This window comes from Microcebus murinus, chromosome 14 (assembly GCF_040939455.1).
Source record: "Microcebus murinus isolate Inina chromosome 14, M.murinus_Inina_mat1.0, whole genome shotgun sequence".
Lineage (NCBI taxonomy): Eukaryota > Metazoa > Chordata > Mammalia > Primates > Cheirogaleidae > Microcebus > Microcebus murinus.
In genome coordinates this window covers 25,498,297-25,513,418 of record NC_134117.1, presented here as the reverse complement: position 1 = coordinate 25,513,418, position 15,122 = coordinate 25,498,297, and the positions used below count along the sequence as shown (strand labels likewise).

General features: G+C 41.0%; 1 pseudogene; it reads left to right on the top strand.

Annotated features, from left to right (window-relative positions):
• Positions 1 to 915: 915 nt before the first annotated feature.
• LOC105873731 (heat shock factor-binding protein 1 pseudogene) lies at positions 916 to 1,149 on the top strand (annotated as a pseudogene).
• Positions 1,150 to 15,122: the final 13,973 nt, after the last annotated feature.

The window sequence follows — 15,122 nt, the reverse complement described above, 5'->3', positions numbered from 1 at the left end:
ATGTTCAATATAGGCAGGGAGAGGGGGCTTTGTAAACCAAGACTGGAAATCCAGAAGCCATAAAAGAAAATGTAGATATATTTTACCTTGTAACAATTAATAAACACTTTTGCATGGCAAAAGATAAAATAAAGTCAATAGACAAATAATACATTTTGGGGAAAATATTTTTAAGGTACAGGACAGACAGATAATTAAAAACAATAAACAAAAAGGTTTTCTAAATGGACAAAAGGTAGACAAATAACCCAATAGGAAAATGGGCAAAGGATAACAAAAAGCATCTCACAAAAGAGCACATTTAAATGGTCAACATACATAGGAAAAGAAGTTCAAAATTATTAGTTTTCAGAGAGATGCAAATTAAAATACAATGAGATATTATTTTATACCTTTTAGACTAGCAAAAATTAAAATGAGGGTAATTTTCATTGCTGACAGGGATGCAGGGAAAATTGTTTTTACATTGCTGGTAGAAATGTAAATTTCTACCACCCTTTATAATCTGGCAATCTCTCTTTTTTTTTTTTCTTTTTCTATTTTTTTTAATAGGACCTCCCTCTGTTATCCAGGCTAGAGTGCAGTGGCAAGATCATAGCTTACTGCAGCCTCAAACTCTTGGGATCAAATGATCCCCCTGCCTAAACCTCTTGAATAGCTGGGACTATGGATATATATCACCATACCCAGCTAATGTCTCTTGTTTTTTATAGAGAAGGGGTCTTGCTATGTTGCTCATGTTGGCCTCAAAGTACTAGCTGCAATTGATCCTCCTGTCTCAGCCTCCTGAGTTGCTGATATTACAGGACTGAGCCACTGCACCCAGCTCTGGCAATATCTTTAGAAATTTAAAATATGGAAACAGAAGTGTAGGTGATGGTCCGAGGCATCACCACCAAGCTGGGAACCCGGGAGATGACCAAGACTGACCCCAAGACCATGCAGGATCTTATTACCTCGGTGGTGCAGACACTCCTGTAGCAGATGCAAAATAAATTTCAGACCATGTCTGACCAGATCCTTGAAAGAATTGATGATATGAGTAGTCACACTGATGATCTTGAGAAAAGCATCGGAGACCTCACGATACAGGCTAGAGTAGAAGAACTGGAAGGTGAAAACAAGTTACCTGCTACTCAAAAGAGTTGAAGGTTGCTAATATTAATAATTTACACTGAAATCTGGAACAGTATTTTTCAAAGCCAAGAGAAGATTGAATGGCTTTTTGAAGTTAACTACTATGTGTAGACAGGTTTTATATTATAAAATGTGCATTCTTACCACATACTATATAATTAGCTTATAGAGTGGTTTATCCCCCAGTTTCTTGAACATGGTATCTTCACATCTTGGACCTTGGTCAGTTGTGCTATTAATTATTAAACACTAAGGCTGGGCGCGGTGACTCTTGCCTGTCATCCTAGCACTCTGGGAGGCCGAGGCGGGTGGATTGTTTGAGCTCAGGAGTTTGAGACCAGCCTGAGCAAGAGCAAGACCCCATCTCTACTAAAAATAGAAAAATTAGCCCTGCGCTATGGCGTGTGCCTCTAGTACCAGCTACTCAGGAGGCTGAGGCAGTAGGATTGCTTGAGCCCCGGAGTTTGAGGTTGCTGTGAGCTAGGCTGACGCCACAGCACTCTAGCTAGGGCAACAGAGCGAGACTCTGTCTCAAAAATAAAATAAATAAATAAAATAAACACTAAAACTTTGGTGCTTCCTGCATAAAAAAAGAAATTAAATATATGTGTTGCCTTTGACCCACCAATCATACTCCTATGTCCCATAGAAATGCAAATACCAGTACATAAGGAGATTATGGAGATTATACCCACATATACATACACACATCAGCATTATTTTTTATACTGGCTATTCTCTCTGAAACTCTGGGGGAAAAAAAGTAGAAACAAATTAAAACTCATTAATAGGCACCAAGTGTTGTGTTAGTTAAAACCAGGAAAAAGCCCTGGTTTATAGTGTTTGCAGATTTCTATGATGTAAATATTCCCATCACGCTACCAGCCTGATGTCACTGAATGCTAGGGTGGAAAGAGATGTGAATTACCAGATCTAGAAAGCTGGAGCTCCTTAAATAAATTATAGCACAGCCATTAAAAAGAATGAGATGGTGTTATAGAAGTTTACTTGGTGGATTTCCAAGAGGTATTGTGGGGTTTTTTTGTTGTTTTTTTTTAGACAGAGTCTCGCTTTGTTGCCCAGACTAGAGTGAATGCTGTGGCGTCAGCCTAACTCACAGCAACCTCAAACTCCTGGGCTCAAGCAATCCTCCTGCCTCAGTCAGCCTTCCCAGTAGCTGGGACTATAGGCATGCACCACCATGCCCGGCTAATTTTTTCTATATATATTAGTTGGCCAATTAATTTTTTTCTATTTATAGTAGAGATGGGGTCTTGCTCTTGCTCAGGCTGGTTTTGAACTCCTGACCTCTAGCAATCCGCCCGCCTCAGCCTCCCAGAGTGCTAGGATTACAGGCATGAGCCACCGCGCCCGGCCCAAGAGGTATTGTCGAAGAAAAAAAAACAAATAGCAGAAAAGCATATAAAACGACATAATCATATTTTTGTGAAATATCTATTGATTAAAAACCTATATACATATGTGTGTATTCTATTTGCAAATGATTATATGGATTTGAGAAAAGAGGAAGGAGAGAACCAAGGAAAAAGAGTAAACAAAAACCAAAAAGGGCGCATTTATGCATTATGCATGTGTGTATAATGTGTAAAATTCTTTTTAATTAAAAAAAGGAAAGAAAACTATATTGAAGCCCAGATATTTGCGCAGTTCTATACCAGGCTGTTCTGTGCCGGGCACTTGGGAACATAGGAACATGTGAGACATGGTTTCATTCTTACATCTATCTGGAAATACAAAAGCAAATAGTCACAGGGCAATCTATTGTCTCCACAACAGTGCCACAATGAAAGGACAAGTAAAATGAGAGTAGGGTTGGGTTTTTTGTTTGTTTCTTAAGAAACAAACTTGACTTAAGCCCCCAAGTCCCACCTTGACCCAAGCTTGCCACTGGGTCTGGAGCTCCTCCTTCTCCTTGCAGTGGGGCCCAGGACCAGCCTGCTTTTGTCCCCATGGGGAGCTATCTTTGCCAGCCTCCCCAGCTCCCCCTTCCTTGCCGCCCCCAAAGAAAAACACATTTTATTTTGAAGATTTTACTGCTTTGCTGCTACTAATTTACTGCTAGTCACCATGGAAACAGATGTGGAAAATATAAACAACGCAGTTGAGGAAGCCACACATAATCAAGAATCTTACAGGTGTCACAAGGTTTGGTTCCTGGGCGTCTTAGCTTCATTCTAATATGGTTGCTGGAAGCCCTCACTGGGTGCTACCGTGCCCTTGCTGTCTCTCTGACTCTTTCTCTCCCTCCTCTCTTCTTGGGTGGCCAACTATTCATCAAGCAAGACCTGCTCTGAGTTGCCATGAGCTTTACCTTGGGGAAGGGTCCTTTCACCTCATGGGAGTTCTGTTCCCCCAGGCCTCTCTTTTATTGGGTTTTCATCTCCGTATAATACACTAACAAATAGGCCAGACAGGTAATCTGTGTGTCTCCAAGACAAGGATTAGCTAAAGCCCAGTAAATCCCAGTTGGCCCCAGCAGCCTTTGTCTTCAGGAAGCTCCAGCTCCTGAAGAATTCTCCAACTAGAAAAGTCCCTCAGCCCGTCAAAGTCCCCCATCACCACCTGATACCCCCACCTCCCCAATATCCCCATCTCAGTCTCCTTGCCACCAGCTGGCCGCCTTTAGACTGGCTCTGTGTTCCCGTGGCTTAGCCTTCATCCCTAGGCTGTCAGGACACTGGTAAGCATACTCTGCCTGGCAGAGGCTGACCTTTGCTGGTGTCATTGCTGCCACCCATTTAAACACAGCTTTATGAAAACCCACTGTTTTCAGCTGATCACATCCACATTTCACATTTATTCAGCTTGCCAGAACATTTACATAAAGTTCTGAATCATCCAAAGAAATAGCCAGAGGACCTGTTTACATAGGAAAAAGAGCTGAGGTTTTATTGGAGGGTCTGAAATAATGTCAACCCCAGGGGGGCAAGCTAAGCTGGAAAAGAGAAAAACAGAGTTTGGAATCGTAATAGTCAGATAAATGCCTACTGAGCCCAGCTGGACAAGGGGAGACAGGTAGAGTGTGGCCAGAGGTCAGAGGTGGTAGCAGAAGGCACAGAAGAATCAGAGGAAACTGTACTGAATCAAGGATGAGCCTTCAGACTGGGCAGCAATATCTCAGTAGCTTAAAATGGAGGTGAGACCACACACACAGCCAAAAAACTGATGAATGATATTCCCAGACAAAGCCTAACTGTCCACTGCCTGCACTTTATGTTTAATTTTGTTTTTAATCTTCATTGTTTCCCTGATTACAAAAATAACCCATACTCATCATAAAAATGTCAAAATTTATAGAAACACATAACTTAGAAATTTAAATTCTATTCATCAGTGATATAACCACTTTTAAGTTAAGGTATATTTACCCAGATTGCTTTCTCTGCATACATGAGCATTTAATTATATGCACATATATGTAAAGTTTTATAAAATTAGTATTGTAAAATCATGGCCAGACTTAGAGCTTAAGCAACCTTAAACCTGGAAATGGTTACTGTGTCCCCTGGCCTCACACATATGTAATTCAAAATAAAAATACTAAATAATAAAATAAGCAAAAAGTCAAAAAGTTTAGATTTTTCCTTTAATATTTATTTCAGTGCTTTTTAAAATATATATATTCTCTCAAAAAGTTATGGGATTTGGAGGGGTTGGTTTTTTATTTTTTTCTTTCTTGGTGCCCCAAGCATATACCTGCTTTGCAAATTGGACAATATAACAATTTGTACAATAGACATTACACATTATCTTGCAACTTGTTTTTTCCTTTCATATATCTGTCCATGTCAGTATCTAAACATCATTGTGATTGGCAGGTATGAGCTACTCTCCAGATAAAAAACAAGGTTTTTCAAATGCTAGTGCTTGTAACCAAATGTTAGGATCTTGGAGGAATTTTCATGGCTTTCATAAATTAGTGTTACAACCACTGGCAGGGTGGGTTTTTCCATTTAGAATTGAGTTCACAAGCAACTGAACTGCTTTTAAACGTTTATGGAAAGAGGTGAGATATAAATTAACTTGTTCATTTATTTACATGTAGTTCAACTCAAGAGCAGTGAATATTCTCATCATAATTAGGGGTGAAGGTAAAAATCAGGGAAAATTGGCCAGGTGCAGTGGCTTACACCTGTAATCCTACCACTCTGGGAGGCCGAGGCAGGAGGTTCACTTAAGGTCAGGAGTTCGAGATTAGCCTGAGCAAAAACTGAGACGCCATCTCTACTAAAAATAGAAAAAATTAGCTGTGCATGGTGATACATGCCTGTAGTCCCAGCTACTTGGGAGACTGAGGCAGGAGGATCCCTTGAGCCTAGGTCTTTGAGGTTGCTGTGAGCTGGGTTGATGCCGTGGCACTCTAGCCCAGGCAACAGAGTAAGACTCTGTCTCAAAAAAAAAAAAAAAAATCAGGGAAAATTTATCAGTACAAGTTTTTCCTTTATGTTATCTCTGTTAAAGAATTTAGAATTAGACTTGTATCTTAAATTGGTTATTTAATTTATTTGTACTTAAATATTTATTACTTAAATATGGTACTTTTGTCTCTGATTTCTAATTTAATTGCATGAACAGAGAATGTTATTTGTATGCTATTAGTTCATTGATATCTCATTGAATCCTGCTATGGCTTAGAACATGGTCATTCTTTGTAAATATTTTGCATGTGCATGAAAAGAGTGTATATTAATACTGTGATTTTGACCACCCTCTTGAGTGAAGGAAGAAGTCAGAAGACTGAAGTCCATATTCTTATTTGAAATTAGCCTTGAGAGAAAAGCTTTCAAATATTATCAACCCTGAAATTCATAAGGCTGAATCCCTCAACAACTTTTACAAAAAAGAATTTTTAAAAAAACATTATAGGCCGGGCGCGGTGGCTCACGCCTGTAATCCTAGCTCTTGGGAGGCCGAGGCGGGCGGATTACTCAAGGTCAGGAGTTCAAAACCAGCCTGAGCAAGAGCGAGACCCCGTCTCTACTATAAATAGAAAGAAATTAATTGGCCAACTGATATATATATAAAAAATTAGCCAGGCATGGTGGCGCATGCCTGTAGTCCCAGCTACTCGGGAGGCTGAGGCAGAAGGATCGCTCAAGCCCAGGAGTTTGAGGTTGCTGTGAGCTGGGCTGATGCCACGGCACTCACTCTAGCCTGGACAACAAAGCGAGACTCTGTCTCAAAAAAAAAAACAACATTATAATTTTTTTAAAAATTGTCAAACAGATAATAGATTATAAAGTTGAAAGTAATAATTTCCTGGTACCTCCCTTTATAAGCCCCAATCCTAGAGAGCTGAGTGGAGTGAGGCACCATTAACAGTTTTGTGTATTTCCTTCCAGACATTGTCTATATACAGTACACACAAGAATCTGTAAGAAAATATTCCATGCCTCTCCTTAAAAAGAAAACCCACATACCAATGGGATTTCACAATATGCATGCTGTTGTGCACTTTGCTTTTCCCTCTTAACCTATCCCAGGTATCTTTTCATATCAGCACATTTATATCCTCTCCAATCTTTTAATGGTTGTATAATATTCCATGGTGAAACTATTCCATAATTGTTTTTAATAATCCCCTTTTGATGGACACTCAAACTGCTTGTTTCCAGTTTGGCTATTAGAGACAGCGCTGCTACAAGTAACCATCATTCACACGTGAACTTTGCTGCTATTTGACCCAGTCCTCTCTCAGGACCAACTGCTGCCACCTTGCACAGTGTACCTCAGCCAGAGCTCTCCTCTTCCTCCTTTGCTGCAGATTCAGCTACTCAAGCTGCTTCCTCTCCTTTGGAGGCTGCCACCCATCCTCTGGGGCCCTCCGCCTCTAAGTGCCTGGCTTAGAAGCAGCACTTGGTTCCCTAAGCTCCCTGCTTTGTTAATGCTCCTGATGACTCATACATAGGCCTTTTTGGTTTAAGTGTTTTCTGCCATCACTCCAAGAAGCAAACAGGAAATAGCAATAATGAGTGTGAGGCGGGACAAAGCTTACAAAGTTTTTACTTTAATAGTCCCTGGCTCTGGTTTCTGCCTATCTTATGATAGTAAATGGAATGCTTGCTTTCCGAAGTTCACCAACCCCATTTCTGATCCCAGCATTAGGGAAAGTTACATTGATTCTTTTTTTTCCTATAATACACCTTCTTCCCCAGTCTGAAAGTGTCTTCTTGTTTTAAGAGAGCACTTTATGACTCTGAGGGCCCTAGACTGGTTCCCAGTTCAACAGGTCTCTGTTCCATCAGTTGTGGTTGCCTCTGCACATTTGCCTAAAGCAACACATATTTTTTTAATTATTATGCAACATCTGTAGGTAGGCTGCAATGTTCTATGACTAACAAATAGTCTGAAAATGTCAGAACTTTGAGTCCTAAAGCCAGCTAATCCTGAGTGAGTCACACATAACCTCCTGGTACCTGTAACATAAGGTCAGCAGAATGCATAATTTCCAGAGCCCTGCAGAGATTGGGTGGTGGGGGCTGCACAAAGTGGGGGCAGATTTCACGAGAGAATTCAATCCCAAAGCGAGCTCTGAGCATGAGTGCCTCATGGGTCAGTACATCTGTGGACACCTGTTGTTTTGCCATTTGTTCTGCTGAATTGGAGACTCCCAGAATCCCCCAGGCTGATCCCTTGACTTTCACACCTGTCCACATCTGAATTTTTCATTTGTGATCTAAGCCAGCAGCACTCTAAAGGGCCTCCAGAAAATCAGGCACGGCATTTCCAGGCATGCTCTACAAAACAAAAACAAAGCTCATTTTCCTGCTCTGGACTAGCCCGGAAAGGTTTGCTTCTTCTCTGGTCATAAGAAGAACACAAAGTGCGGATTTTGTGCTAGGAAGAGTTCAGAAAGAGAACATTATGGGAAAGAACATGTGAGGCCCCAACATGGGAAACTAGAGATTCTGGGGGATCTTGGAACGAATGGTTTGGGTTTACCACATGTTGAGACCTCAGACTGAAGCCTGCTTCAAGAGCGAAGAGAAGAGAGAAAAGGTGGATTTGGTGAGTGGCCTGGAGAGGTCTGGGGTGGAAATAGCACAGGGGCTAGCCAAGCTCTGTAAAATCCAAAGAATGTTCTCAGGTTCCACTTGTGTAATGCATTTTTCTAATGTCCCTCGTTGTTTCTGGTGGGGAAGGTAAGTGCCTGGGATGGAAGGGCTGGGAAAAGAAGGAAGCAAGAAAGGGGCACTGTTAACTAAGACCCAAGCCAGAACTCAGTGAACAACGGGGATTGCTCCTGAAACTCTAGTTGGGGCTGTGAGAATACCACATAGCCTAGCACTGCTCCTGCACCAATGCATCCTTTTGCCCTAGGAATCTCCTTGCAAGGAATGGGCCTCATGTCAAGAAATCAGAGGACGTCAAGACTGGGCAGGAGATAGGCTGGAGGAACTGACCCAGCTGTAGGAGATAACCCCCCATTGAAGATGCCCCACCCCAAGAACAGTGGACAGATGTTTCAACATCCTCAGTCCCAATTCTAAAAAAGACATTAAGACATTTAGGGCAGGCAAACAAGGCATGTATGCAAGTATGCCAGGTGCCTACTATGAATAAATAATAGTTATTAATAATGGGTTAATAAATAGGGATAATCAGAATTAACCTTTATTGAGCACCTACTAGACACCAGACACTATTAGAAGCACTTTATATGTATTAACTGATTTAATACAAGCCAATGAGATGTGTCATATTACTACCTCCATTTTACAAATGAAGAATCTGGGGCATGGAGAGGCTGAGTAACCTCCTAAACAGTAACAGAGCTAAGATTCCAACCTAGGCAGTGTGGCTTCAGAACCCACACTCCTAACTCCTCTGCCTCTTGAGATGAAGAGACAGAGCCCTGTCCAACTGAAGCTTTCAATATAGAGAGATGACATATGTAATAAATCATTTCAATGGAAGGTCATAAATATTATAGTGAAGTCATATCACATACAAGAGTTGAGCAAAGAGCAACCAGGTCTCTTTAGGGATGCCAGGGAAATTTTTACTAGGAAGAAAAGTAGTACTACAAATGGCTTGCACAAAAGCCCAGAAGCATGAATGAATGAGGCTGCTGTGTTTAAAGAATGGCCAATACTATTGTTCTGAATGGCTCGATGTAAGATGCATGGGGAAGAACGGTATGACAGCACAGGAGAGAGGGATCAGATCATGGAGTACCTACTACGGCAAATTTTAAAATTTGTTTGGGGGCTTTGTGTGGTTTTGTTGTTGTTGATGATGTTTATGTTTTGTTTTATTTGCCTGTCAGTAATCAGTTTGGGAATAGCATGCTCAGATTTGCTTATCAGAAGGATAGTTCAGGCTGCAGTATGGAAGATGGATTGAAGAAGGCAGGAGACCAATTTGGAAGCTGTTGCAAAATACGTTACAAGGGCTGACCAGGACCTTTATAGGGGTGCAGCAGGAGGGATGGAAAGGATTCTTGGGTAGTCAAATTACATATTTTTAAAAATTCTACAAACCAATAAGAAAATATAGGCTGGGCGCAGTGGCTCACACCTATAATCCTAGCACTCTGGGAGCCCGAGGCAGGCGGATTGTTTGAGCTCAGTAGTTCAAGACCAGCCTGAGCAAGAGTGAGATTGTCTCTACTAAAAAAAAAATTGAAAGAAATTATCTGGACAACCAAAAATATATAGAAAAAATTAGCCTGGCCTGGTGGCGCATGCCTGTGGTCCCAGCTACTCAGGAGGAGGAGGCAGAAGGATCGCTTAAGCCCAGGAGTTTGAGGTTGCTGACGCCCCACTCTAGCCCAGGCAATAGAGTGAGACTCTGTCTCAAAAAAAAAAAAAATAATAAGAAAAAAATATATATAAACAACTTAGTAAAATAAGTAAATAAACAGCAGAAAAATCGGTGAAATATAGAAATAGACAATTAACAAAAGAGTAATCCAAATGGGCCCTCCCCCCAAAATGATATTCAACCTAATGTTTAAGAGAATGCAAAATGAAACAATGAAAAACCATTTTCACCCTTCATATTAGCAAAAACCAAACAAAGATGACAATACCAAATATTGGAGCAGACGTGAGGAAAACAGTACTCACAAGGAATACATTGCTATTGGGACTGTAAATTAATTCAGCCATTTATAGAAAGCAATTTGGCAGCATACAATAAACTTGATAATGCAAATACCCTATGACCCAGTAATTTCCCTTCTGATTACATAACCCATAGAAGTTCTTGCACATAGGCACAAAGAAACATGTACAGAGATGTCCATGACAGCATTGTTTTTAATGGACCAATAAAATGTGGCATATTAACTGCATGCATAAATAAAATGTACATGTATGCATATTTTTAAAACATACAAAATAATCGTATATATTCTTGATGACTAAATATATGGATATGTAAAAAACGTTTAGTGGACTTGAAAACCACAATAGTAAGGGAGAGGAAAATTAAACTGTGAGCGGCAGTGGAAAAGGACCTGTAATGTTTTATTATAAAAACAAAAGGAAGCAACTGGATAAAATGTTAACAGTTGTGCTTTTGGAGTGGTGAATATGTGTTTGTAATATTATTCTTTGTATTTGTCTATATCTTTTATACATTTTTTATAAGTCAAATAGGGTGTGTGTGTGTGTGTGTGTGTGTGTGTGTGTGTGTAAGAGAGAAGGATACAAGTGCTATTTCGGGTGCAAAATCAATAAGACTTGACTGAAAACACACAGGGGGTGAGGGTGACAGAGGAAAGGGTCAGTAGGACTCCCAGGTTTTTGGCTTGGATGACAGGTCAGGGGAGATGATGAAATCATCCACTGAGATAAGAAATACTGGAGGAGAGAGCATCACATTTGGGATTTGGGGAGGGAAGATAGAGTTGTTTCAGACACACTTAGTTTGAGAACCTAGCAGCAAATGTTTCTGCTACCAAATCCCATATCAGGCTACATAACGGCTGCTACATTGCTCACAAGGAGCAGATAGGAGCTGGGTGTAGGTGCTGAGTCCTGAGAAAAAGAGTTGGAGAAAAGAACAGAGGTTAACAGAGATAGCAGAGGCTGTTTGGCAAGGTCTCCTCGGAAGGTATTGAGCAGAACATTTTGCATAACAAGTGCATTTTGTATTTTTTATCTAAAACCATTGTTCTTTTTTTATGAGATAAATAGACATAAATAGATATAGATATGTATTTCAATATTTCTTTGGTAAAATTACATATGCACCTGGTAAAATATAAATTTTACAAATAGGAGACAAGCTTTCTAGAGGCCACCACTGTCATGAATTTCTTTACCTATGAGCAAGTTGGACATTAAAAAATCCCAATGGCTGATATCTACCAAAACTATAAAATGCACATGTCCTTTGTCTCAGTAATTCCCCTTCTAATGTCTTAGAGACATACTTCTATGTTCACAAAGGTGGATGTATAAATGGATTCACTGCAGCACTATCAGCAGCAAAAGGTTGAAAAGGAACAGCTAGTCCAATAATAGGGAACTAGATAAATAAATGATGGCACACCCACACAGAATACAAGGCTGCAGTTAGAAAATCACTTAGGAAACACAGCATCCTTCCAGAGATAGTCTTAGCACATACATGCAAATAACCCCTTTTGTTTATATGAACAATAACATAATATACCCATAATAGCAGCATACACTGTTCTGCAACTTAATTTTTTCACTTAATATATCTCAGAGAGGCCGGGTGGCTCACGCCTGTAATCCTAGCGCTCTGGGAGGCCAAGGCGGGCGGATTGCTCGACCTGAGGTCAGGAGTTCAAAACTAGCCTGAGCAAGAGCGAGACCCCGTCTCTACTAAAAATAGAAAGAAATTAATTGGCCAACTAATGTATATAGAAAAAATTAGCCAGGCATGGTGGCGCATGCCTATAGTCCCAGCTACTGGGGAGGCTGAGGCAGCAGGATTGCTTGAGCCCAGGAGTTTGAGGTTGCTGTGAGCTAGGCTGACACCACAGCACTCACTCTAGCCTGGGCAACAAAGTGAGACTCTGTCTCAAAAAAAAAAAAAAAATAAAATAAATAAATAAATAAATAAAAATATATATATATATATATCTCAGAGATTATTCACACAAGTTTATCTTACAAGTAACAAGAGCTAAATCTTATACTTATGACACGCAGGCACTGTTCTAAGTGCTTTCTTTGTATTAACTCATTTAAAACTGACAAAAACTTATGAGGTAGATACTACCTGTATCTTCATTCCCTTTTACATATGAGCATAGTAGCACAGAGAGGTTAGGTTATTTTCCCAATGTCACAGATCTACTGAGTGACAGGGCTGGGTTTTGAACCCAGGCAGTAGGGCCCTAGGCCCTACACATCTTGTGTATCTAACTCAGGCTTCCTAACTGCAGCCCAGTATTCTACTGTGTGGAAGTGCTTTTATTTAACTAGTCTCCTGTTGGTGGACTAATTAATTCTCTTTCAGTCTTTTGATACTGATAATGCTACAATGAATACATTGATACATCTGTCTTTGTGAACATGGAAGTTTATCTCCAAGATACATTACAAGGGAAATTGCTGGGCCAAAGGACATGTGCATTTTATATTTTTGATAGATATTGGCCATTGGTCCTTTTAAATCTCCATAGGTATTGACCATAGGTAAAGTATGGCAATTTCTTTAAGCACCCCTGAGAATCTTGCCTACTCCCTGTAATGTTCCTCTGGGCACCAAAAGCACTCACTATTTCCTCTTCTTTGGGCTCCAAGAGATATTTGCTTTAAGAGAACATGATCTCACAGCACTATAGAAATAAACAAATGTTAGAGTGTATGTCAAAACATCCAGGGGCTTCATGCTTTCACTGCAGGTCTGTCATGTCTCACTCACTACTCCCCAGGGTTTAACACTGAAAAGAGAAGAGGCAAGACTGGGCCCGCATTCCCACATGGAGACAGTGGCCTGTAGAGGCTGCCCCCCTTCAGTGGGGAATGTGCTCTGCACTTCTCCCATGGTACCACGTCTCTCCTCTCTGAGGCTAAGTACCAGGTGCCATTTATCATCATTCTTGTGCAGACAGTGGACAAAGGCCACCCTTTTCTAACTGTAGGAATGTGATGAAGATTAAATGGGTCAGTATTCATGAAGTGCTTAAAACAGAGCCTGACCCATAGTAACAGTCAATAAACATTTACCATTGTCATTGTTGTTAAGAAATGTATCTCTGATATCAAGTCTCTATAAAAGTTAAGAAAATAGACCTGATTTACTTACTTAAATTACCTATATAGCCTCTGTAGGCATAAGTGTGAGGGCTGCCCCACCTCTTGTACCTCTTGAGGCCAGAAATCTAGAATTTTGTGTGAACTCTCTTGATTTTTTGTTTGTTTGTTTGTTTGTATTTTTAGAGATGGAGTCTTACCATGTTGAATAGGTTGGTCTCAAACTCTTGGTTTGAAGCAGTCCTTCCACCTCAGCCTCCCAAATAGCTGGGCTAAAATCTCTTGATTTTAAAATCTTGCTCCATGGTTTTAAAAAATCTTTTTGGAAGCTAAGACACACACCTTCAGGAGGCCATCTTATCATATCTGGCATAGAGAGTTCAGTATTTTGGTCTTGTTGAAGATTAAAGCTTGAGAGGAGTGGTGGGAAATGGACCTGAAGAGGCCACTCAGAACCCTGTAAAGAAAGGCCTTATGGTTTGTGATAGGTGTGTTGAGTTCTGCAAGAGCATCAAGAAGGCATGAGATCAAACCTATTGTCCCCAATAGACCCGCTCCTGTTCCAGAGTAACGGGGTTCCATGTGAGCAGCAAGTTGGATGAGAAACATAAGATCTTTCTGCATCTTTTGTGTCATTCTCTCTTTTCTCCCATTGTTCGCCCGTAGTCCTGAGGACAGGGTGGGACCCGATAAGGTCACTTTGGCCACTCCTCCCCTTCTAGAAGCTATTACAGCATGGGAAGGATAAAGGCAAGCTTCTTTAGAAAGGTGGCTTGATTGTTCATGGCACTCCCTTGACAAGTCTCCCCCACTTGTGGAGGGTATAGCCATAAAGGGCCTGAGGAGAGCCCCTAGCAGCTTGAGTGACCAAAGAAAGCCCCTCCCCCAGACAGCTTCTGCTGTTCAGTGCCACTGATACACAGAAGTACGAAACATGAATACAGGTTATAGCAGTGACTTTTAAAGTGTCCAACCATGGCTTACAGCAGGGGCCACAGAAATACCTTTTGTATCACCACCGTATATAATATATATACAGGCAGAGCATGGTGGCTCACACCTGTAATCCTAGCACTCTGGGAGGCCAAGGTGGGAGGATTACTTAAGGTCAGGAGTTCGAGACCAGCCTGAGCAAGAGCAAGAGCAAGACCCCATTTCTACAAAAAATAGAAAAATTAGCTGGCATGGTAGCATGAGCCTGTAGTCCCAGCTACTCAGTTGGCTGATGAAGGAGGATCACTTGAGCCCAGGAGTTTGAGGTTGCAGGGAGCTATGATGATGCCACTGCACTCAAGCCAGGGAAACAGAGCAACACTCTGTTTCAAAAATAAAATAAAATAGTCCAGGCGTGGTGGCTCATGCCTATAATCCTAGCACTATGGGAGGGTGGCCGAGGTAGGCGGATTCCTCAAGGTCAGGAGTTCGAAACCAGCCTAAGCAAGAGCAAGACACCGTCTCTACTAAAAATAGAAAGAAATTAATTGGCCAACTAAAAATATATAGAAAAAATTAGCCGGGCATGGTGGCACATGCCTGTAGTCCCAGCTACTTGGGAGGCTGAGGCAAAAGGATTGCTTGAGCCCAGGAGTTTGAGGTTGCTGTGAGCTAGGCTGATGCCATGGCACTCTAACCTGGGCAACAGAGTGAGACTCTGTCTCAAATAAATATATAACTGGAGAAGTAAAAATTTTGCAAAACAACACATGCCCAATGTGCTGTGTGCAATGCACCGATATTTTCTATTCCTGTGGTCCCCAACCCCTGGGCTGCAGACCAGGACTG